The sequence below is a fragment of the Sphaeramia orbicularis genome, chromosome 8 (genome assembly GCF_902148855.1).
Source record: "Sphaeramia orbicularis chromosome 8, fSphaOr1.1, whole genome shotgun sequence".
In the NCBI taxonomy this organism is placed as follows: domain Eukaryota; kingdom Metazoa; phylum Chordata; class Actinopteri; order Kurtiformes; family Apogonidae; genus Sphaeramia; species Sphaeramia orbicularis.
In genome coordinates this window covers 32419988-32444184 of record NC_043964.1, presented here as the reverse complement: position 1 = coordinate 32444184, position 24197 = coordinate 32419988, and the positions used below count along the sequence as shown (strand labels likewise).

At 39.7% G+C, this 24197-nt stretch overlaps 1 long non-coding RNA gene across 1 annotated transcript; it reads left to right on the top strand.

Annotated features, from left to right (window-relative positions):
- The first annotated feature begins 17153 nt into the window (after positions 1–17153).
- Positions 17154–20530, top strand: LOC115425000 (uncharacterized). The gene is made up of 2 exons (XR_003936148.1): positions 17154–17358; positions 17492–20530. It is a non-coding gene; the product is annotated as an uncharacterized LOC115425000 (long non-coding RNA).
- The last annotated feature ends 3667 nt before the right edge of the window (positions 20531–24197 follow it).

The following is a 24197-nucleotide window of genomic DNA, read 5'->3' as shown; positions in this document are numbered from 1 at the left end:
CCCAATAGTTGGAAGAAGCAGCAACAAGTAGAATAAGAACATCTATAAATTATAAACTGTGAGGCAAAGAGGTGGAGCCACATCCACATTATTTCCAGACCAAATCACATTGGTTTAAGGCGCCAACAGCTGAGGGAAGAAAACACCTCATATATGTATTTGTTTCACCTCTTGTGTAAGCAGAGCCTCACCCTAATGAAAGCAAAACAAACTCATGATGTAAAGGATGTTGGAAATCAGACAAGATGACCTTAGCGTTCTGTTTGGCTGTGGCATGATGCAAGTGGCCAAGAATATCTAAGTTCAGTCCAGTATTCTTACGTACATTCTTAACTTTCCCCCATCAAATTTCTATTTTTCGCACAGAGATTGCCAAACCAGAACATCATAGAAAGTGTGTTAACACTGTCTCACAGCAGGAGCAACAGAACATTTTTAACAACTCTGGTTTGATTCTTTCTGAATGAACTCAATTTACCATCCTTGATGAGGTACATTTTCTCAATAAGGATGCTACATCAGTCCTTGTAACGCTAACTGAAGGGTTAGGACAATGATACACCGCTATCGCTGCTATTCTGAAATTTCACGCCATCAAATACTCATCTGTCTCTCATACTGTAGGCACAAGGCATCATGGGTAATCACTTCATCCATCTTTCTTCTTACCCTGATACAACCATCACTCTGGAACAGGGTCATTCTGGGTTTGTCAGACAACATGACCTTTTTCTACTGAAACATACCGATCTTTATGCTCCCTATTAAACTGATGGTTGTTAAACCCATACAGACCCAAACAGCCACTGGAAACTATATTCACCTACTGATGTAAACTGTTTATTACCTGTTGATCCAATAATCATATCAGTACATGTAAATAATTGGTGTAAAATGTAGCTTGTCATCTTTTCATGGTCATCAGATATGACGCATTTGGACGTTCAGAGGCTCCGTAGTGAATGTGGAAACACCATCATCTTCTACAGCACTGATTCATCAGTGACACCCATGGAGTTGGATCAGTGACAGTGGATGGAGGCACTGGGTTTATGACCAGTTAATGATATGTTTTACTGAAACAGTCACTTTTCTTCAGTTTTCTCTGTTTTTTTATATAATAACCCTCAACTTTAATCTGAGCTTTTATGGACATCTACAAGATCTATGAATAAAATATAGAGACACACCTGATTTTCACCTAAAAAAAAAAAAACCACACAAAATACAGACAGCAGTATTACAATAAATAATAAGAAAGGTTTAATATAGAGAAAAATTCATTTAGGAACTGCCATATAAGTAGCATTGGGTCTTTATGGGTTAAGAAATGAGAGGCTACTCGTTGCATTACACATCACAAGTTGTTGTAGTTGAAACAGTAATTCCACACAATTTTATTGTAAGTAATAACACTAGAATTGCTCACATAAATGTACTTTCTTTTTGGCCTGGCTGTGAATATTGAAATCACATGTTCCAAAGAGGACTTAAGTCTTACTGGATTAATCAAAGCCTTGACTCGACAAGTCTTCCTGCTCAAAAAGATATTGAAAGGGCCTGTTTGATTTCTGAAACATAATAGGGTGATTTCTAATAAAATGTCTGACAGTCATCATAAAGTAGCCTCTAGTCATAGCATCCAGTAGACTATTAAAACTCTACTCACCATGTTGTCAGTTTAGATTTGTAATTGATGACTCAGCTTTTCACTCACCACTTGGTTTAGTCAGTGACTTGAGGCGTCCTGCTTGGCTTTTAGTTGGGACTCAGCTTGACCAGCTTGATTTTCACTTCAGAAACTTAGAAAAAGCTTGCTTGACACTTGGACATGTGTGACTTACTCCCACCTCTGTTTGATTCTAAATGTATTTAACCAAAGTTTTTGTGAACTTCTAACCTCAAATGCAGTAGCTCTATCACACCATATACACCTCAGAGTTGGCATGTGATCAAACATGACATACATTCAGTAATAGACAGCCACAAATCAGTTAGTGAGCTTTAACCATGAACAAACGGTCATTCCACTAGGTGGCACACCATCAGCATTTAAGATCCAGGAAGTAGGCCAAACCTTGGTAGTATAAGTTTGAGGATACATCCATTGCCATACCTGATCTTTGTAGAAATGTAACACAACACATGGGCACGTTATCAAACTTCCTGGAGGTTATGGTAAGGCCAAATAGTGACGCCAGCACATCAAACGACAGGCTCAGTTCAAAGCCGGCAGCAATTTCAGAGAAGCAGGAGAACAGAAGCAGAGAATAGAGCCACAGGTGGGCACTTTCTGTTTCGTCCCAGCCAATGCAGGCATTTCTACTTACTATTGATGATACATGATTGCCTGTCTTGCACCTTATATTTCTGTTCCCCCAGACTTTCATTTAAGGTTTCTTTCTGTGTTAACAATTTTTCACTAGTTTTCACCTATGAATGTTTTTATTACTCTGTTTTTGCCTCCTCCTGTTCAGTATCCTTTTGCAGCTACCATCCCGGCCCAGTCCGAGTGCCACCCATTTCACAGTGCCAGGGCTGCCTGGGATGCAGCGGTGCCCGCAAGAACAGGGAAACCAGAAACTGACAGGGAGAGCCAGAGAAAAAGACTAGGAGTGGAAGGGAGGGGTGGTGTGTATGTGTGTGAGTGTGTGCGTGTGTGTGTGTATGTGTATGTGTGTGTGTGTGTGTGTGTGTGTGTGTGTGTGTGTGTGGTGTGGGGGGGTGAGTCCGTCCCCATGGTAACTGTGTGTTTTTGTTAGCGCTCGTGAGTCAGACAAGCAGTGACTCACAGTCAGGAGGAAACACACACACAGTCACATTCATACTCACACTCCCACTCAATCGAAGGGAAGCCAAATAAGGACAGCTACACCAACATGCAGAAAGGCAGAGTGAGAGGGCAGAAAAAAGAAAAAAGAAAAGAGAGGTGAATGACTTGGATAATTTGTACGTGCCCAGAAAAATCTAAAGGGGAAACTAACACGTTGGAGAGATCAAACGGCTACAGTTGGAGATGTGCAATGGAGAAGAGCAAAATGGAGGAAAAGCTCATGAGCCAGCGGGCACAAGTGCGGGCACATACCCTCTCCCAAGAGCACCCTTCGTCTGGGTGGGGGTAGCGGAAACAAACACAGACACACCCCATTTGTGCACACCTTGGCTTAACTTGTTAAACCACCCTTTTTTTTTCATCCAACACCTACACGCTGAGGAAGGCCATCTGGTTTTGCACAATAGAACAACCAGACTGAGTCTTTCAAAGTCATGTGACAATGGAGTAAAAATGTTAAGTGATTCTTGTGTTTGTCACCACTACCTCCTCTTACTAATATTTCCCACGGCCTGTTGTTTCACTAGAGTAGGCCTTCAGGTGCTGGAGATGACTGTGTTTGTTTACACTGAGGATTCCACAGGTTTATGTGCGTGTAGGCTATGATTTAAATACAGTTACAGACTGTACCTTATCCCACAGTAAATGTGTGTTTTGGATGCTGTTGACAAAGTAGTTGTTTGCGTGTTTAAGTGATCCCCATGTGTCTTGAGAGCAACAGAAAAAAGACCACCATGCAGACCCTTTTTACTCCCTGCAAAGATGGATCAGTGTGTTTTTTATGGTATCATAAAAGTTGATGTACTCCACTTCTGACTTGACAAACCTGACTACTAACTTCCAGTGGCTTTATGAGTCTTTCCCTTCTCCAGTATGTTTAATTCACTGAGGTTTATAGGCACAATATACTACCAGAGCTTTGTTACATTTCATGATGCAGTTGCTGTTGTTGCTAACACAGTACCAGCATCCAATACACAGTGTGCATCACAGCATGATTACTACACAACTAAGTTGGAACTACTGTTACTCAAGCCCAAACATGAACAGGGTTCCCAAGGGGTCTTAAAAAGTGTTGAAAGTCTTGCATTTACAAATCTGCATTTAATACCTTAAAAAAAGTCTTTAAAAGGTATTAACCCATAAAAACCCAGTGCTACTTTTGTGGCAGTTTGCAAATATATTTTTTTTCTCTGTATTTAACATTCCCTAAGTGATTTAACACCATTTATTATAAAATAATCCTATGCATTTTGCATTTTTCCAGTGAAAATCCGGTGTTTTCTAATGTTTAATGTACTGATCATGTAGATGTTTAGATGTTAGATGATCCACGGTAACTATGGAGCCTCTGAATGTCCAAATGGGTCATATCTGATGACCATGAAAGGATGAATAACTGTATTTTACACCAATTGTTTCCATGTATTAATAGGATTAGTGGATCAACAGGTATTAAACATTTTAGATCAATAGATGGTTTTGGTCAGTGGTGGATGTTTGGGTCTTTATGGGTTAAATTTGATATGGTAGGTCTTAATATACGTTGCCATAAACTTGTTGGCTGTATTGTGCATGTCTGGGAAAACAGCAAAGAAAGTAAAATTAGTCTACTCAGTTTGACCCGTTTCAACCTGACAATTTATGCTGAAATTAGGAACCAATTATCGTTAACTTTGGAGGCCCCGGTGAGAAAAGATTCACGGCTTTGGAGTAAATAAATATATTTTAAAATTTAGGAAAATACATTTTTCCTAAATTCTATGTGTCACAAATTTTGTCAGTATGGCTGTGAAATGGCATTAAATTCTGTTCTAAGTAGTCTTAAATTTAACTTGTAGAAACCTGTAGGAACCCTGATTAAGCATTTATACCAAAATTTACATGTACTTGCATTTAATATAATTTTATGATTCAACTCCACTACATCTCATCCATTTTATGAACTGCTTAGTCCCCCAAAGGATTGTGGGAACACTACAGCCTATCCCAGCTACCGACAGGCAAACGCGGGATACACCCTGGACATGTCACCGGTTCATTGCAGGGTTGACATATAGAAACAAACAGCCATTCACTCTCACATTCACACCTACAGGCGACCATTAACCTATAAAGTGCATGTCTTTTGGATGGTGTGAGAACCCAGAGTGCCTGGAGAGAACCCACGCAGATAAAGAAACAACATGTAAATTCCACATAGAAAGGCACACACTGGAACCCAGGACCTTCTTGCTGTGAGACGCCAGTGCTAACCTCTGCCCCACTGTGCAGCCCATATGCAAATATTGTGCTCTTTATTCCATCACATTTGCTTACAGCTTTAGTTATGTCTCATTTTCCATTTTTTTCATTCTCTTTGTGTTCGTTGCAAGCTTTGTCTCCATGTTTGTCATAAACTGAAGGATTAAGTTCCTTTATAGTGTAGTTTGATAAAAGTCTCCTTCTTCTTAACTCGAGTACACATAAGAGGTTGGTTGGAAAATGGACAAAAAGCTAAAAACAGTTTGATGATAAAAGTTTACATTTTAGAGACATGAGATGCTACAAATATAAGATGCATTGCCCCATAGTAAACTGCACAATAGTATATAAAGTAAAGTATATGGACAGAGTATTAGGACACACTGACTTCACATGTTTCATTGGTAAAAGAGGGCTGGGCTACAAAACGATAGTGAAGAATGTCATCATGTAATTACATGTTGTATTGAATTTAGTAATGATAATAATGCTATCATTACAATAAAAAAATGTCCTCAGGGTAATTTTGTTTACATAGTTATCTGTTCCTAGAAAATGCTTTACAGTTTGTTTTATGTAGATTTACTTTGCCCGATGGTAGACAGGATAGGCTCCGGCCACGCTTTCATTACAGTTTATCTAAATGCTCTACCTCTTTTGAAATACAGTATCTGTCATTTTCTGACCATAATTAATTGTTTTAAACCACAGGAATGCATCTGGATTCTTCAACTAACAATCTGGAATAAAATTCAGCCTCTAAATTTTAGAGAAATATTGATTTGACATTTACAGTGATAATTATTGACAACAACTTTGCATTTTGAACTCCTACAATATGGAGGTGTGATATTAACCAATATTTTTCTCAGTATATTGTTGTAAAAATGGACTCAGCCTTAACCCTTTATCAGGCAAGTGACTATTTTTGGTAATTTCCTTGGTAACATTAAATATGGGGCCAATCCTATGCCTCAGTGTTGGATTTTATAAGACTATACAGTAATTCAGAGAGATTTTATAGACATTTTGAAGTTGTAAATAGTGAATATGAGTGATTTTTGTCAGTTTATGACCTTATAACAGTTGTTTTATTGCATTTGTTTTTAACAAGTGCTGCTCAGATGTTTAATGACAAGAGGAGGTAGATGACGATGTCAAGTAACACACTAAGGTTGAAATTTTGAATTTTAGAGTATTTCAATGAGTGCCCTATAAAGGATTAAACATGTGCAGCGGTAAAATCCACAAACACATTAATACAGATACAGAAATATATATAATAATAAAACACAGACAGTTGGCTGCACAATAATTTCATATTTCAAGTACACTTCCCTGATAAATACAATACAATACTTGTTATACCAGTGTCATAAAGTGTTTAATCCTTTTGTCTATTTCCTTGTGTCAAACTCTCCCCTACTTCCCTCTGTCTTCACCTGTCCAATAGCTGCCATTCAGCTCAAACAGCCAATCACAGCCCAGTGCTGATGATCCTTCTTTTCATGTTAATCTCAGCAGAGATAACGCAACACTTGAAATATCACCTGGCCTCCAACGGTTTTGTCCCGTGTTTGTCAGTTTCACAACACAAACGCTGAAAAGTCAAAGTACACACTGCATGTTTCAGTTTAAATAAAGTCAGAGCAAAACAAAACAGGGTGCAGAAAGACCTGAGTTTAATTTTTCTTTTTCTTTAATCACTTTTAAATGCTGGTCTCATCCCCTCATTTTTGCTCCCTCGTGCAGCAGGTGAGCAGCAGAGCACAGGTGTCAGAGGCAAATGGGTGGTTGGAGACTTTATGAGTAAGTGTAGGGTCAAAGGTCACCAGTGGAGGCGCAGGCAGCTGGAAAAGAGTGCTTAAGGCTGATGTCGTAGACACTAAGCTAACAAGGGAGGGCAGAATGTGGTGCCAAGCTGTAAAGAGTACAGGAATTGGAGAGAGTGTGTGTGCCTGTTAACACACAAGTGATTAATGGGCTGGAGGAAGTCACCAGGCTGTGTGTCACTCCAGATGATGTCAGTGGTTGAATGGAGGAACAGAAACGCCATGTGGCCACAGATAGGCTTCCTCTCTCGTTAATGACCACAAAGACAAAAATGTACAGTCTTGCATGTACAGTACTCTACATTTTCATCAGTTCCTCAAAACAGAAAAAGAAAGAAAAACATTTTTTACAGTAGTGCTCAGCGTTGTCAATAAAAATCCTGATGGATCACTTCCTCTTTGAACAGCCACAGTGCCATTAACAATATTTCTACCACTACTACTTTCCGTGAACATGTTTGGGTGACACTGATCACTATAAGCAGATGGATTTTATTGCAAAATGGTATTTTCTTTAGTTCTTATGCATATAATCATCCTTCACAACTGACATTTATTACATTTATTACAATTGTATTGACATTCAAAGCATGCTACTGCAGTATATAAATGTAAAACTGTACAACACTGCATAAAATATAGCCTACCATAGTTTGAATTACAATTAGGCCTTATAACTTGAATTGTGTTGGTTAGAAATACATGAACATCATCAATGCAAACAGGCAAATACGCCACAGCTACGTAATGGTTTCAGTATGTTTATGTTTGAACAGGACTAAAAATAAACTGCAGGATCGCAATCATATGTTGTCAGCCCAAAATACACCATATGAAGGTATATTTCATATCTACCAAGCAGAACAGAAAGTTCAATGTCCCGTAACAGCTGAAACCAAAAGGGAGTCAGTGCCCTTAGACCCCTGCATTAAAACAGTAAAGTTTACAGCAGAAATAAACATGTTCACAGCCTGGTACACTCATGACTATAGCTTCTATAGTTCATATCTCCCTCTGTACGGGGGATGAATTTTTATGTAACACACCTGTTACATGTTTGTTGATTATCCAAATCCAAAATGCATTTGTAACTAAGTATAAGTAGTCACTGTGAAGGACACACTGTGGTTTCAACCTGGGCATGATTCTGCTGATGTACTCCATGTCTCTATGCAGAAGCATTGGAGTGTGTCTCCACTTTTCTATTACAGTATGAAACATTGTCAGTGTCAGGTCCTCTTCACTTATACTTAATCTTTTTTTCCAGACTGAGAGGAGATGGAAGGTTTTCAATTTCTCCAGGTTTAGGTAGCTGAAGTGACTTGATGGCATTTATTATTACACTGTCAGCTGATGTGATCAGTGTTTTAGGTTCTGGTTTCTTACTCTTCTCCAACCTCATCCATTTATTTCCATAAAACTGACAGTAATAGCCATGTCAAGGTCTACTACAAGCTAATTATTTAGACTTTTTTTAGCCATATCGGTGACTGTTCAAAGTATTAACCCATAAAGACCCAGTTTTACTTTTGTGGCAGTTCCAAAATATTTTTTCCCTTTTTTTTGTTAACTTTTCGTAAGTGATTTATTAAAATTAATTATGACGTAATTCACTGTATTTAGCATTTTTTCAGTGAACATTATGTATTTTCCTATATTTAATTGACTGATCATTTAGATGTTCACAAAAGCTCAGATTAAAGTTGAGGGTTATTATATCAAACACAGAGAAAACTGAAGGAAAAGTGAGTTTTTCAGCAAAATATATCCTTAACTGGACATAAACCCAGTGTGTCCATCCACTGTCATTGATCCAACTCCATGGGTTTTATTGGTGAATCAATGTTGTAGAAGATGACGGTGTTTCCGCGTTAACTATGGAGCCTCTGAACGTCCAAATGGGTCATATCTGATGACCATGAAAAGATGACAAACTGTATTTTACACCAATTGTTTCCATGTATTAATAGGATTAGTGGATCAACAGGTATTAAACAGTTTAGATCAGTTCATGGTTTTGGTTGTATGTGGCTGTTTTTTGGGTTAAGATAATCAGTTTAATAGGATCAACCACCGACATCATGTCTGACGGACAGGGATGATAAAATGAACTTTGGCATATCTGTTTTTAATCTGTGCTTCTCTCTCTGTTTTTCCCTTCTTGATTTGCTCTCTCTGGCTGTCGTACTATGAGCTCACTTCGAGAAAATCCACCTCTGTGTTTGTGTGTCCTGAGAACTCTTCTGTTCACTGTGTTTCACCACCAGACGTAGCCTGATCGCTGGAGCTTCTCCTCATCTGGCTGGCTCGCTGGCTGGGTGGTCAGCTGGTAGGTTACCATACTGGTTGGCTGAACGTCTTATTGGCGGGCCTGGATGGAAGGAGGGAGGAATGGATGGATGGATGAGGGGATCACTGGCTCTTAGTGTTAGCAGAAATGTCAAGCAGCTTCAGGGGTTTGGAAAGATTGTCCATCATCAGAAAAGGAAAGTGTAGAGGAAGCAACCAAGACAGAAGGGGGCAGTGGTGGAAGACATATTCAGATCCTTTACTCAAATAAAAAGCACTAATAATCCTTTGTAGGGCACTCATTGAAATACTCCGTAATCTAAAATTTCAACCTTAGTGTGTTATTGGACATCGTCATCTATCGCCTCTTGCCATAAAACATCTGAGCAGCACTTGCTAAAATGTAAACATGCAATAAAACAACTGTTATAAGGTCATAAACTGACAAAAATCACTCATATTCACTATTTACAACTTCAAAATGTCTATAAAGTCTCTCTAAATCACTGTATAACATTGTAAAAACCAACACTGAGGCACAGGATTGGCTCCATATTTAATGTTTGAGGAAATTACCAAAAATAGTCACTTACCTGATAAAGAGATAAACATTACTTAGTTCAGTTTTTTAAGTTAGTTAAGTTTTATTGTCCCAGCAGGGAAATTCAACCTCTTCATTTAGTCAATCCTAGAACAAACATAGAGCAGTGGGCTACTATTACAAGAAAAATGTAGCTAAAAACAGTCATTATGCTGTAAAATGGCCACTGTCTGATGTTTTTGTATTCACAATACTATTGTGGTAGTATCTATAATACACTTTACATTTGTAAAAAGTTTAGGTTGAGTACAGTTGACGTCCCTTTATATATTGTGAGTACAGAGTAATCTACAATAATGCATCATATTATATAAGGTCACATCACGTCTGTAAGAAGTCAACTTTTCATGAACAGCCCTGTTTTCTGCTTTGTGACAACATAATTTCCATCTAATCCAAGATTAATTTTAACAATACAATTGCCAGAAATTGCCAAAATTCTATAATCTCTCACAATAAGTAAACCATTGAGAACTCAAGGTTACATTTTAACAACTTAAATGATACACTTAATTATTCATATACATACATTGAAAACTGTAATGATTTCATATATTCATAAAAGTATCATAAAGTAATTAATCAGGAAGTCTGTTGCAGTGTTTGCTTCTGGTACTGGCTTAGATCTTGTTCCAACTTCTGTACTGTCCATTAGTTTAAGAGAGACAGCAATTGTTGCAAAGCAACCAAGACACATGATCAACCATAGGAACAAACAGCATGAAAATCTGTGTGGTCAATTTGACCACCTATTGACATTCTAGGTGAAAATTATTATATTTTCTATATCGTGTGTTTTGTTTATTAGGGGAAATGGAAATACAAATTAGCAGAAGTGTATTTTTCTGTTCAATAAAGGTAATTTTGACCATCCTGGCTCTTCTAGTGTGAAAGACCTGATCCAGTTGAAAAAATAGGAGACTGTTTAGTTTATTATGAACTTTACAAAATCAGCACTTCAGTAAAGTAAACTGTTACAAAATGGAGTAAAAAATCCAATTTTTGCCTCAAAGGGCTCTGGGATATAGTGGTCTATAAGTATAAATTTGCATACAGTTAAAATACTCAGGTATTAGTATTTTATAAGTTGAGTCACTCATCCAAAAAAAGTTGGAAACATATGGATTGTATTAAATAATGAGCCCAACAAATGAAGTGGATGAGTAGAGTAAGGACAGAAAAAAAACAGGCAAGGAGGGGGTAGTAAAGGTGGTCTTGACTGGATATTTTTAGCATGTGGAGTGGGAGAGGGCGGTATCTTCTCAAGGGGTTTTTCCAGAGGAGTATATTTAGAGAGGGATGTGTAAAAATGACAGAGGGAGAACAGGAGGGATGTGCACTGTACTCTAATGCCAATCTGATGTAAGACTCTGCAATAGGACCACACACATTCCTTTGTTCTGTCTGTGGTACTGACTATACTATATCTGACTCTTACACATTCACCTGTTGACTCATTGGATCATATACAGAGTGTGTGTGCACAGGATATGTATACATAGGTTTTACAAAGAACAAATGTGGGGTTTTTTTCTTTCTCATCCATCAAGTTCAACTCTGGCTTCTTACAAACATCCAAACTCCAACACACACACGCCACAGCAGCTTTTCAATAGTAAACGCCCTGTAGACAGGTCGAACATTAAAAGAGTCAATTCCAAACAACTTTTCAGCACATCAACTAACACCAGGGCTCCCAGACACCGCAAATCAGACAGTGATTTTCCACATACTAAAGCAGCTAGTGTGGTGTAAAGTTAAAAAAAAAAAAAAAAAAAAAAAAAAAAGGAGAGAGAGAGAGAGACACATACACACAGCTGAAAAAGCAATGCTAATAATAATGAGAGAAATGAGAGAGAAGAGAGAGAAAAAGACAGCAGTGTGGTCTCCATATAGCTTGCTAAGGATAATAGCATGCACACTGGCCTGGGCAGAGACACAGAGAGAGAGAGAGCGGAGAGCGAGCGCAGAGCCGCAGTGACGCCATTGTGGTTCCACAGCACTTCCTGTCTACCGCCACAGTGTTTGTGTGTCCTGTCTCCACGGCAACTGCCAACACATAAATACCAGAGAGGTAGAAGAGAGAGAGAGAAAGAGAAGGAAAGAGAAAAATAAGGACAGACAAGTTAAAATCAAGAGCATCCATTCGGAGGCTCCTTACTGACTGCTCTGACATTATGATCTTTTTATGGACTTTATTATGTCGGTCTGTTTTGTAGTGACGTGGTCCAGCATGGATGAGGTCTAGAAAAACCCTCTGACCTTCAGGATTGCATCAGGGTCAATGGGAGAGGAGAAGAGAAGAGGGTGGGAATAAGGAGAAGAGCCCATATCAGTTAATGAAGGGTGGAGCTGAGAATGAGGACAGGGATGAAGTAGTGGTAATAATTACAGAAGCTGCCTTCTAGCTTTTAGGTTCACTTTAATGTTAACGGGAAAAAAAAAAAAAGACTAAAATTAAGATAAAACACTCAAGAGCAGAGGAATCATCTGTTATGTGTGAGTGTGTTTGTAATTGCAGCTCTCCAGAGCCACCGCTGTCAATAGGAATGTGGTTTTAGCCAACATATCTGCTTAAATGAGTGTTATGCTGATACCTCACACCAGTAATGGCTCTTTCTCTCATTCTCCTGCATTTCTTTCTCTCTCCAAAACCATTTTCCATTGCTTGTTGCATAATTGGATCTAACTCACCATGGCAACCAAATGTGAGTTGATTTTTTTTTCCCACAAACCCTGTGGCCCAGATTAGAGTCACTTACTGTTGTCTGAGTCACTGTCTAAAGAGGTCACTCAGGCGAATGTCCCGTGTGACCAGGTGACGCACACACCAGCGACACATAAAAAGATAAAATAAATACTATTTAAACATGTACATGCACTAAAATAAACACAAAATAAGCAGCTACGGACTCAAAGATATAGGTGTGTGTTATGTATAGTATGACCGTAGCAGTAAAAACACAGAACAAACCAAAATGTGAAGCTTTTTTTTTCACTATATTTTTAATGGTATTTAAGTCTTATAATGAAAGGTAAACAAAGTAAATAATAATATACATAAAGAACATGAAACAAAACAACACAAACACCCATTCACACCATGTAGACTTGCACCAAATGATATATAACATACATATATTCTCATGAACAAATAAAATTAAAATACAGCAGTCATAATATTAAAAAATAAAACAGTAATAATTTAAATGTCATGTCCCTATTTTCCAGATACCATAATGCTCAGATAAGGTTCCCATAATTGTACAAAGTCCTCCAGTTTTCCTTCGGTAATATAATGAAGCATATTTTTCAATAAACTATGAACTACTGATGAACCAGTTCAACAATAACTCCGCAAACTTACTCAGATGTCCCAGCAGAGCCATTATCTGTTGTACAACAAAACCTCAAAGGCCTGTGTTGAAAAGTGTGACTTGTGCACAAAACTATATGCAAATCTATCTTTTAATGTTGCCTTTTAAAACCGATTCTTCATCTGGAACAACACACATAAAGAAATACAAACACACGCATTGCTTACATCTCACTATGTTTTACACGCCGATAATATTTCACAGAGCCATAAAGATCAGAGTATCGCCGTAGGGCAAGAAGAAGCACAGAGTTTTATTCCAGCACTCTTTTCCAAATACCACTATTTCCACTGCCAGCAGGAATGATTGCGGAACATTGCGCACCAGAGTTTGTTCTCAATAAATTGGCACTGGCAGAAAAGTTGCAAGATATGGCCTCTTTTTTTTACAGTTTCACGCTGGGTATGTTTGGGTCATATTTCACCCAGACTGAAAGAGCTGGTATTAGTGTGAAGTAAAAATTTTCTCGAGTCATCTTCTGATAAGTGTAGTTTCAGGTCATCTGTGTTTCAGATCTGTGTCATCTCAGTCATTAACGTGCTTTTGTTGCGTGCGGCTATGCTAATTGTTATCTTTGTGAGGCAAAATAAGAAGGGAGTGCACACGCCATGCATTGGGGTTTAGACCACAGAATGGAAATGAAAAGGTTTTTTCAAACAAGTAAAAACATTTTCGCAATGAATACCCAGCTGTCTTTCTCTTAAAATTTTCAGCTGACATGACCACGAGTGTCACTTTTTATTATTTTGAACAAATGGTTCATGTGAAACTTAGACAAAGAGACAGAACCAAAAAAAAAGGAAAACCATAAAGTTCTGCTGGATCATAACCAAGTTCATTCATGTACCCATAAATCTTTGCAAACAAAGTCAGAAAGTTGAGATATTCAACACACTTCATTCAACTCTGTGATACAAAGTTGTAAATCCCCTGTGAAGACAACATAGAAACTAAGGTCCATAAACAAAACATTATCCCATCTGAAGATAAATGATGTGCCGCAGTCACATGTTTTACCAGCATCGACATTTCGCTAAGCTTGAGTGTATGTGTTGCTAGGAGACGCGTGTATGTGTATGTGCGTGTGTGGAATGTGTGACGTTCTCGCACAGGGGCGTGGTCGTCTGTGTGAGACTTCGCCGCTCAAACACACACCCAAAGGCTTTAGGGAAAGAAAGGGAAGTCGTAAAGCTTCTAATAGCCCCTCTCAGAAGCTCATGTTACTGTCCCTCTGTGGAGGGGGGGAGGGGGGGGGTGTTTGTAAGGACTGGGGGGGTCCTAAGTTTGACAGGTGCAAATAAAAGCAAACTTGGACACAAACACTTCACACACATACATACACAACACAGCTAGATATGAAGTTAGAACACATTTGTGGTCATAAAGAGCCATAAAACCACTGTTGCAGAGTGGTTTGCATCACTATCGATCATTTATATTTTTATACGAGTAAAATACAGCACTGAAGTTCTGTCCCGCTGTTATGAGGACATGAATATCTTTACACTGAGTTATGACTCACTATAGATGATTACTGTGTCATCTCAGTCATTAACGTGCTGGTGTTGCGTGCGGCTATGCTACTTGTCATCTTTGTTAGGCAAAATGAGAAGGGAGTGCACACGTCATGCATCCTACATGTTCAATATCGTCACAGTCGTAAAACAAAAATGACTTTTTAGCCTAAATCATCCAATTTCTGGTTACGTTTTTTGTGTTACCTGAAAAACATGAAAAAAAAAGACTTAGACAATAATTTTAGGAAGGTACCGATATGTAAGATTTCCTCCTATTTCTACTGAAGTTGGTTTCACAATGTTGCTGCCGTAGAAGAGCAGAAAAAGCAATGAACAACCAAGGAGGAATAATAAGGATTTTCATTGGAAAAAGCAACCTGAGTCTTCTACATGGGGGCAGCTGTGGCCTAGATGGCTGGAGAGTGCACACGCCATGCATCCTACATGTTAAATATCATCACAGTCGTAAAACAAAAATGACTTTTTAGCCTAAATCATCCAATTTCTGGTTACATTTTTTGTGTCACCTGAAAAATTTGAAAAAAAAAGACTTAGGCAATAATTTTAGGAAGGTACCGATATGTAAGATTTCCTCATATTTCTATTGAAGTTGGTTTCACAGTGTTGCTGCTGTAGAAGAGCAGAAAAGGCAATGAACAACCAAGGAGGAATAATAAGGATTTTCATTGGAAAAAGCAACCTGAGTCTTCTACATGGGAGCACCTGTGGCCTAGATGGCCGGAGAGTCAGCTTATGACCGAAGGGTTGCCGGTTCAATTCCCTGGACTGGCGGAGAGTTGTTGACTGATGTGCCCTTGAGCAAGGCACTTAACCCCCCCCCCCCCCCCCCCCCCCATTTACTCCCTGGGTGCCTGACATGGCGAGCCCACTGCTCCTAGCATGCAGTGTGTGTGATGCATGATCTAGTGATGGGATAAAATTTCAGTGTGTGGTGCATGTGTGTGACAAACTGCTACTGACAAAATAAAGATTCTATTCTATTCTACAGATAAATCAGTGGACAGACTGTTATCATGGATTTAGGAAACTGCTGAAGTTATCACCTCAAAAATGGGAAAGCAGTTGCTGATGGAACTGTTTGTACTAGTATCTATATTTAGCTTATTGTGTTTTTCTGGGAGTCAAAAGTGTATGTTTTATAAATCCCTTGATACATCATGATAAGATAAATGCAGAGGCTATATACAGCTGGAAGAAAGAAAAAAAGAAAAGAGGACAGTGTGGAAGTGTTTACATTGTACTGTTTTTTATTAAATGGGGCTCAACTCCCTCAACAAAGTAGATTTCAACACAAATGTCACATAAACGCACAAAAATGTGTGAAATCATCTATATTGAACCTTTAATAAACACAAGCTCACTCATGGCCATTTTTTTCTCTCACTTCTTTTTTTGGCTAAAAATTATCTTTAAATTTAATGTAAAGATCCAAACCAAATTCTTGATGTTACGCATTTGCAAAAATTTAGAAACATTATTTATTTATTTGTTTGTTACTATGTTATACATCTTAAATAACTGCTTTTCCCCTCAACCATCATGTAATGTAAAGTATAGTGATCAGTATGTCTGTCCATCATTCCAGAGCATAGATGTAAAACTATTCTATGTTTCACAATGATTAATTAGTTGTGTGTTGCTATTTAAAAAACTACAGAAGTGAATGAGTCTTGAATTTCCAGCACAGAACTACAATACTACAATTAACCTTTGTGTGTTATAGTAGTGCTTTTTGCTAGTTTTTCTGTAGTCCAAATATAGTGTCTATCAGTCATTTCCTTGCAACTTGACTCATCTGGTTATAGTAGGAAACATCAGCTTAAAAAACATAAACATCAGTAGCAACTACTACCTTTTCCTCCTTCTATGCATCTTTTTTATTCTTTTCGTCACCACTTACAACAGATTTTTGAGCTACAATAGAAGTAAAAAATCTAAACGTCTGAATGTCCACCCAGAAAAGAACATTCTTAGATCTTAACCACTGCTACTTAAAGGGTGTTTATGTTTTTACATGTCTAATAACTGATTGAATGATATGATTGGTATCTACTTGTTGGGGCAGTGTAAAAAACTTTTTGTAACTTGCAATTACAGAACATCTCCAGCAGCGTAACAAACAATCTCAGTGTCTTTGTCCAACTGAAACTGCACATTTAGCTCCTCTTCCTGTCTGCCATTGACTCAAACAGCCTTTGCTGGTTTATTAGCAGCTGTGTGGCCAATGATCTCCCTGCCCCCTTTCCTGTGTTCTAGCAGAAACCATGGCCGTGCACAGGGGAGGAGAGGGAGAGAGGGGAAGGTTGGGAGGCAGAGGCAGAGGAGAGATGAGAAAAGGGAGGGCTCCGTCTGCCATCGTCATACAGGAATCCCCTGCACTGGGCTGGACCCGCCTCCTCGCTTACTCTCACCCTGTCTGGCTTCCAGACACATTCGCAGTCACACACACTCCTGTCTGCACAGCCGAAGGACAGGCAGACTGACAAGAAAGACAAAGAGTTGGAGACACCGAGAGACAACGAAAGAGAGAAGATGGGAAATGTGAAGTTCAACTGTAACAGAGACACTGGACAGCTTGAGGAAAGTGAAAACAAGCCAGAGCAAAGGAGTAAAAAAAAAAAAAAAAAAAGCCAGTTTCTTTCAGGTGGGTACAGCATCGTGTCTGTGTCTTCTCACAAGTTAATTGTTGCCTTTTTACTGTTTTATGACTTAATGACCTGGCAAGTCTGTACGCTTTTCTTTGACTTTTTCTATCTTGAACCACTGATCTTTTACAGAGAGGCACTTCACACTCAGTTCATAGCGAATCCTGCAACCTGTTGATCAGGACAGATGTTCACAAGGAGCGACAGTAATGTGCGCCTGCTGTACAAATGTACTGTAATGTTGGCATTGGAATTTTGCCCTGATCTGAGACTGAGGTCTGCCACTGTGGAGCAGCTCCATTACAAAGGTCAGACGTAAATAGTTCCTTTGAATGGGAAGGCTTAATTTCTGTCTGCCTGCCTGTCTGTCTGTCTGTTTGATTTAGGGATTATATGTCCACTTGTCTGAATAACTTACAGCGTAATTGGGCAGTGTGTACCTGTGTGTGTGCAACTGTGTGCACGCTGTATGTATGTCATCTGTCGACCCATGTGTGTCATCTGTCTGTCTTCATGTGCATCCGTCTGCGTGCTTGTCTGTGGGGTGTTACTGGCAGCACAGAGCGAGAATAAAGGTCATAAAAAGTTCTCGAAAAGCAGTCGAAAGACGTAATGGTAGTGCTGAAGCGAGGCCGGAGCCACTCAAACATTCCTCTCATTGTTCAGAGGCCCTGTAAGTCTGTGAGCTCCCAAACCTCCATGAAAGGAAGGGAATCCAGCAGCTACTGTAGCTAACCCAGTTTCAGCTGCAGTTCAGAGCTGGTTGGCTGTGTCTTCCTACTCACCGTCCTGTCTGGTTCCCCTCTGGGAGTGTTGATATAGACAAAATTTCACAGTGAAAGACCATAATGGATCTAAAGGAGGTTTTGAGACTGAAATACAGAAGAAAGAAGACAATAATGAGTTAACATAGCCCAAAGGGGAGGTATCATCTACTTTTCTTTCTATGACTTTGACTTTAGATAACCTCTAAGCCAGAGGACATGGGAAAGAAGAGAGGGAGGTGGAAAGTATCATTTTTCTGCCTTTCAAAGCACAGAATCATTAGTTAGGCAAATCTACCGCAGAAGGCCAAATGGATGGAGAGAAGGATGATCGAAAGAGAGAAGAGAGGCAGCGGCAGGAGGAACAGAGAAGTGGGGTTGCAGAACTCAAACCTTGGCTTTGGTGGGGTGGCTGGGTGGGTGGGTGTGCCCGGCAGCAATCCACAGAAATGGGCCCAGGCTCAGGAAACCGTGGCGTAGTGGAATAAAAGTGTGTGTATGTGGGTTTGTGCACTTTCTACATCCATTTGTGCATGTGTGGTGCAGTGGCAGCAGGGCGGCTGTAGACTAAGTACAGGGCTGGTGGTGGTAAGGGTGTTTGGCAATGAATCAGACTTAGGATAGGGTTACATGCATTGGGCTGCAGGGAGCGTACCACGGGCTTGGGCTGGGCTCTTCACTGCTGAGGCTAGCTTTACAGCCCCAACAGACTTTGAGCTTTTCTCTCTCTTTTTTTCTTAATCAGAAGCTGGAAATACTTTTTTATTCTCAGTCCCACATGTGGTGTGTTTCACTGATTCCAGGCCAGCCGATGAACGTTTTCCTTAGATCAGGGAAAACTGCAACAGAGAGGGCCCAAAGTAGACTGCAAGTCCTTGTTTGAATGTCATTGAATGTCACGGCCTCAGCGATAATTACACTCTTGCACGCAACGTGAAACAAATACAGTTTTTACTCATAGGCAGACACATAGTGTCTGGCAGCCAAGGAGCCAGGGTGTGGTGCTGTGTAAGGTGTATGAGGTCAACGATCTAGTTTTAAATCATCAGGATGTATATGTATTTATGTTTTTTACTGTCTAACTGATTATCTTGCCAAGGATTGGAAACTGAAAGGGTAGAATTATCATCCATCTAAGAGCTTTTAGTGGCCCAGGCTATCCGCTATCAGTGTTTATGATGAGATTAAGAGGCTGAAAATTTTGTGGCGAAAATGCCGCCAATTTGTGCTTCACTATGTGCTTTCCTTTTCACATTCACCTCCTCACATTTTTTAGATTTAGCTAAACGCCTAAGTGATATGAAGTCACTTTTACTGTTTTTTCATGGTCTTCGCTTATCAGGGCGAGTGTGCTTAATAGGTGTAATGGATACGACAGCTATTATGAAAAGCAAACGTGGCATATTTGCACTTTAAGAAGGGAATTCAGACATTATTGTAACCTTTGTGCACTATTGTTGACATAATGTCTTGGACCATTAGATGTAGACATATTGATTTCACATGAAGCTGAGAAACAAATTGCCCTGTGTAAAATTCTCTGTTGCAAAGGAAAAATACAAAAACACCGCAGCCTTTATACACTGTTATTAATGGAGTGCAAAAGAGCAGAGTACAGTCAGCCTATGGGTTGTCCTGCTCACTGTTTGCACTGTGAAGCAGTTCACAGCCTGGAGGTGCGAATGATGTCACACTGGTATGTATTTGTACTATTCCTGGTTTATGAGACAGAGTGAGAGTCCAACTAACGCACATGCCATGTTTGCCCAGCAGCCCACTAACATAACTGCGTTTGTTTATTGATAGTGAGCATATTGTGTGCAGAGTGGCAGATTGCATACGGCCTGCGTGAAAGTGTGTGTGCTTCTTGTTGCGTTTGTGTGTGCGTGGATACACAAGGGCATACAGAGAGAGAAGATATGTGTTGAAAAAACAAGGGGTTGAGATCCAGCTGTCTCAACAGAGGCTTTTCCACTTAACCATGTGCCCTTGTGTAAACGGCAATGTCAGTTCTGAACCGGCTGAAGAGGGGAGACGGTCTGAAAAAACAGCTAGTGGCCACGTCTACATTTGGATCTCCATACGTTGTTCTCTAGATTATAAACACAGTCCCACGTATATGAACAGTGGAGTAAACTGTAGAGTCTAAAAGCATCTAAAACCATCCAAAGAGTTGGAAGGCACACTGGTTTAAAAGGGCCCACACACAAAGTAACGTCTGAAAACATTTAGACTTCACCAGATCGCATCCACTGAAGATGTGACGAATTCCACTACTCTAATATTAGCCGACGATAAGTTGCAACCCACACAGCAGAGCTTTACGATTATTTCTAACCTTTAAAAAACACAGTTTCACCTATAAAAACACTTCCACAGGGCTAAAAAAAAAAAAAAAAAGCAAAAATTAGACATGTCAAGATCCTCACAGTGAGTGTTTGAGGAGAGGTGTTGGACAGTGTGCGTCAACCAGAATGCCGTCATTACAGGGGAAGGGAAGGAATGAGCTCATAGACATTAACGGCTGCGGGTTCGACAGGGGGAAAGCAAAGGGGGAAGAGAGAAACCGATGGAAAAGATGAAAAGGCAGAGAAAATAACACACAAGATGAGCCACTGCCAGATGAAAGGATGGCGGGATCGAGGGTTTAAGGCTGACGGAGGAGAGGAGTTAAAGAGGAGTTAGCGTGCTGTCTTTGATGGGTGCTGAGACCTTAAACGACCTTCTTCCTGGAGACAGCACCTCTTATTGTGACCATGTGGAGATAATTTACATCCCATTAAAAAAACAGTAGAATCCTACCTATAATTGATAAGGTTGACTTTCATTTAGGTAGCTAAGACTAGGTAGCTAAGAAAGACGAAAAACACTGAGATAATCTGGATCTAAAAATATGTTTATGTAGCTGAGGCCTCAAAAGTACTTTTTGCACTGTAATCTGAAGTATCAAGACACATAAGCTTTATATATAGATAGATAGAGCACAGACACAGAGACACATAACAGTTTTCTCCTTCCTTCCTGGTAGCACCAAAATCACAGTGTGTTCTGAGTAAATATAATTTTGTATTATTGGTTGATTGAACCACAGGCTGACAGAAAGAACATTAGCCTGGAGGACTCTAGAAAGCATAGGCAGCACATATTTGTTGGGTTGTTATTCGATGTGATGTGCAGCTCTTAGATTTAAAGACGTGAGTTGTCCAGTGGAGTAACATATTAAAGACATACAGCATTAAATAATAACTCGGATTTTCTATTTTAGGATGCGCTTGCCAAACTCTCACATGTGGCTGAAGGTAATTTGTAGCATTAGCGATGGTACCTAAATTCACTGTGTCCCTGGCACAGCGCTCCAGCAGGCCCACACTGACAACAGACAGCCAGCGAAAACTTATTTAGAGTCTGGACTTCCCCAAAAGTGTCCCACTGACTCATACCTTGTACATGGCGGAATATTCATGCTGCTGAAAATAAAGACACTTGAAGGGGATGGCAAAATAGCCCTGAATCTGGATCTAATGAGAGGAACGGCATTCGATTATTAACATGCGTCCTTGTACAGACAAGTAATATTAAACAAAAAGGAATTTGGGGTAATATGTTTTTCCCCAGGGGTGAGGAGTGTATGCACTTGTACCTGTCATCAGGTAATGACAGTAATAGCAGTCGTTAACCTATACATATATACACTACATGTCCCTTTGAATGACGTGAAAATTCCTGACTATTTCTTAAGAGATTTAGCAGTAGCTTAGCAGCAGAGGAAACACGGCCCAGTGCTTTCCAGCATTTTTTTTTTTTTTCCACACAAGGGGCACAGATAAAGGGGCAGAGGCAGAATGGAGCAGAACGTCTTTAAGGGGAGTGCCACTTGACTGGCCACTTCCTCCTACCCTAATTCTCCATTCTGTCATTGAAAAGTTATTTTTATAAGAGGCCACAGGAAGTCTGGGAGTTGACATGAAACACACACATACGGTACACACGGGACTGAGAAAGCAAAGTAACTACGACCTGTGAATGACAAAGATGCAGCTACTTCAGGCTCCATCAGGACTCAGTGAGAATTCAATCCCTCCCATAGAAGTAGACGTGGAATGGAGGTGATTGGACCACAAGAGGAGGACTGTTTTAAGTTAAATCCCGGTGACTGGTGCTGATATTTATAATTTGTGCTTTTGCATGCTTTGAAATCTTTACCTTAGTTGTGTCTGTTGGCCAGGGGAATTCCTGGCAGAGTGATTTTTGAGACTACATGACTGAATCACATTGCCAGGGATTTCCAATGGCTGACATGAAGAGTGCGACTTTTTCACACAAGCACAGACATACACAAATTCAGTACGCACTGTCACACCCATGTTTGTAATTTGCATACGCTCTCGCAAACACACCCAATCTCGCTCGCCCTCTATCAAGAACAGATGCTCATAACCTGGCTGTGCGGCAGCAGAACTTAACGCACATGTGAACAGTGAGTGTCTGCCATGTTCACAGTGGTTAAGTTCTGCCGCCACAGGGCTGCAGCCCACAGGGGGAGAGTAAAGGTCAGGGAGGGGCCACACTGCATAAAACTACCGCTCTTCACGTCAACAACAGGCTTCAGATGAGCTTGATAGAATTCACTGCAATAACCTAAAACAGAACCGTTAAATATCCAGCAGAAGCCCAGAAATATCTGAAAAGTCTGAGCTCAGCGGTGAAAACGAAAAGCTCTGTTACAATAGTTCAAGAAGCAAAAATGCATTGGGTCTTATTAGCCAGTTTTACTTGTAAATTCTGTTTTATGTGTCTGCTTAATTACCTCTCCTATAACAGCATGTGTTAAATGTTGACAGCATGTGTTTCAGTATGTGTGGGGTTCAGAGATGACTCGTATATGCAGATGAAGTATGGCTGGAGGGATGTGTAGTGTGGGAGCAGGTATCACTATATGAGAAATTCTCATCAGAGTTGCTAAGGTGGTGAATTAACAAAAATTGTGTGGCTTGTGTGTCAGTGTCTGTTAAATGTCAGATCTCTCATTAGTGTCAAAGGCTGCTTCTGTTCCTGAAGGGTGAGCAATATGTTGTCATCTGTATCAGTGGCTGCCAGAGTCTCAATGTGTGTATATGTGTGTGTGCACGCTTTTTGTTTATGCAACCGCCTTTTGATTTTTGCATGAGCATCAGTGTCTATTTGTTGGATGGGAGTGTGCATTTTGCAGACTTTCCTGTATGTGCGTGTGTGTGTGTGTGTGTATGTGTGTGTGATCACCTCTGTCTGCAACCCCCCTCGCCCCTTGCTGGGTCAGTCTCCTGTGCCTGCTGTGCTGATAATCAGTGTGTGACGTCGGCTGGCTCAGTTCAGCAGGAACAGGGGACTGGTCTCATTTCCACACACACATACACACACACACACATATGCACGCACACACATTGCTCACCTTAATAGCACTATAACTCTATTATATCCTCTTGAAATGTACTTACAAGTTAAAAACTCAACCACGGAAAAGGCAGACAATGAAATAAAACTTGAATACATCTAGAGGCTTTTATTGTGTCCATTTATTTATAGATGCAGCTTTTTTTTTACAATTATGACCCAGTTTTCTTGGATGTTTGGAAAATTGTGTTTTTTACATTATTAAAAGATACATTCCTCATTCAGCCACACTGACTGTAAAATCATAGTGAAAGTGAATTTGAGATATATGTCATGCTTGTATTAAAGTCTGGTCGTGTGCAATATTTGTTATGTTCATTAAAGTCAGTGTCTTTGTCTTTCTGTTGTCCTTTCCTGGTGATATGAAAAATAAAATATTAATTCAAGATATGCATTTTATGAGAAGAAGGAAGATGCATAGACATTGCTGTGTACATTTGTGTTTCAAACAAATATAATGTAAATATAGTGACTGCTTCATACTATAATCTGCCATGTGTTTTTAAAATTAACTTAATAAAATACATTCATTTTGTAAAGTATCATCTGTCACTTGTTTTTTGTCACTTACAGAAAAGAATGATTAAATTCCACCCTTTACTCGTCTCTTCCTTTGTCTGCATCATCTTGTTTCTCTGCCTCTA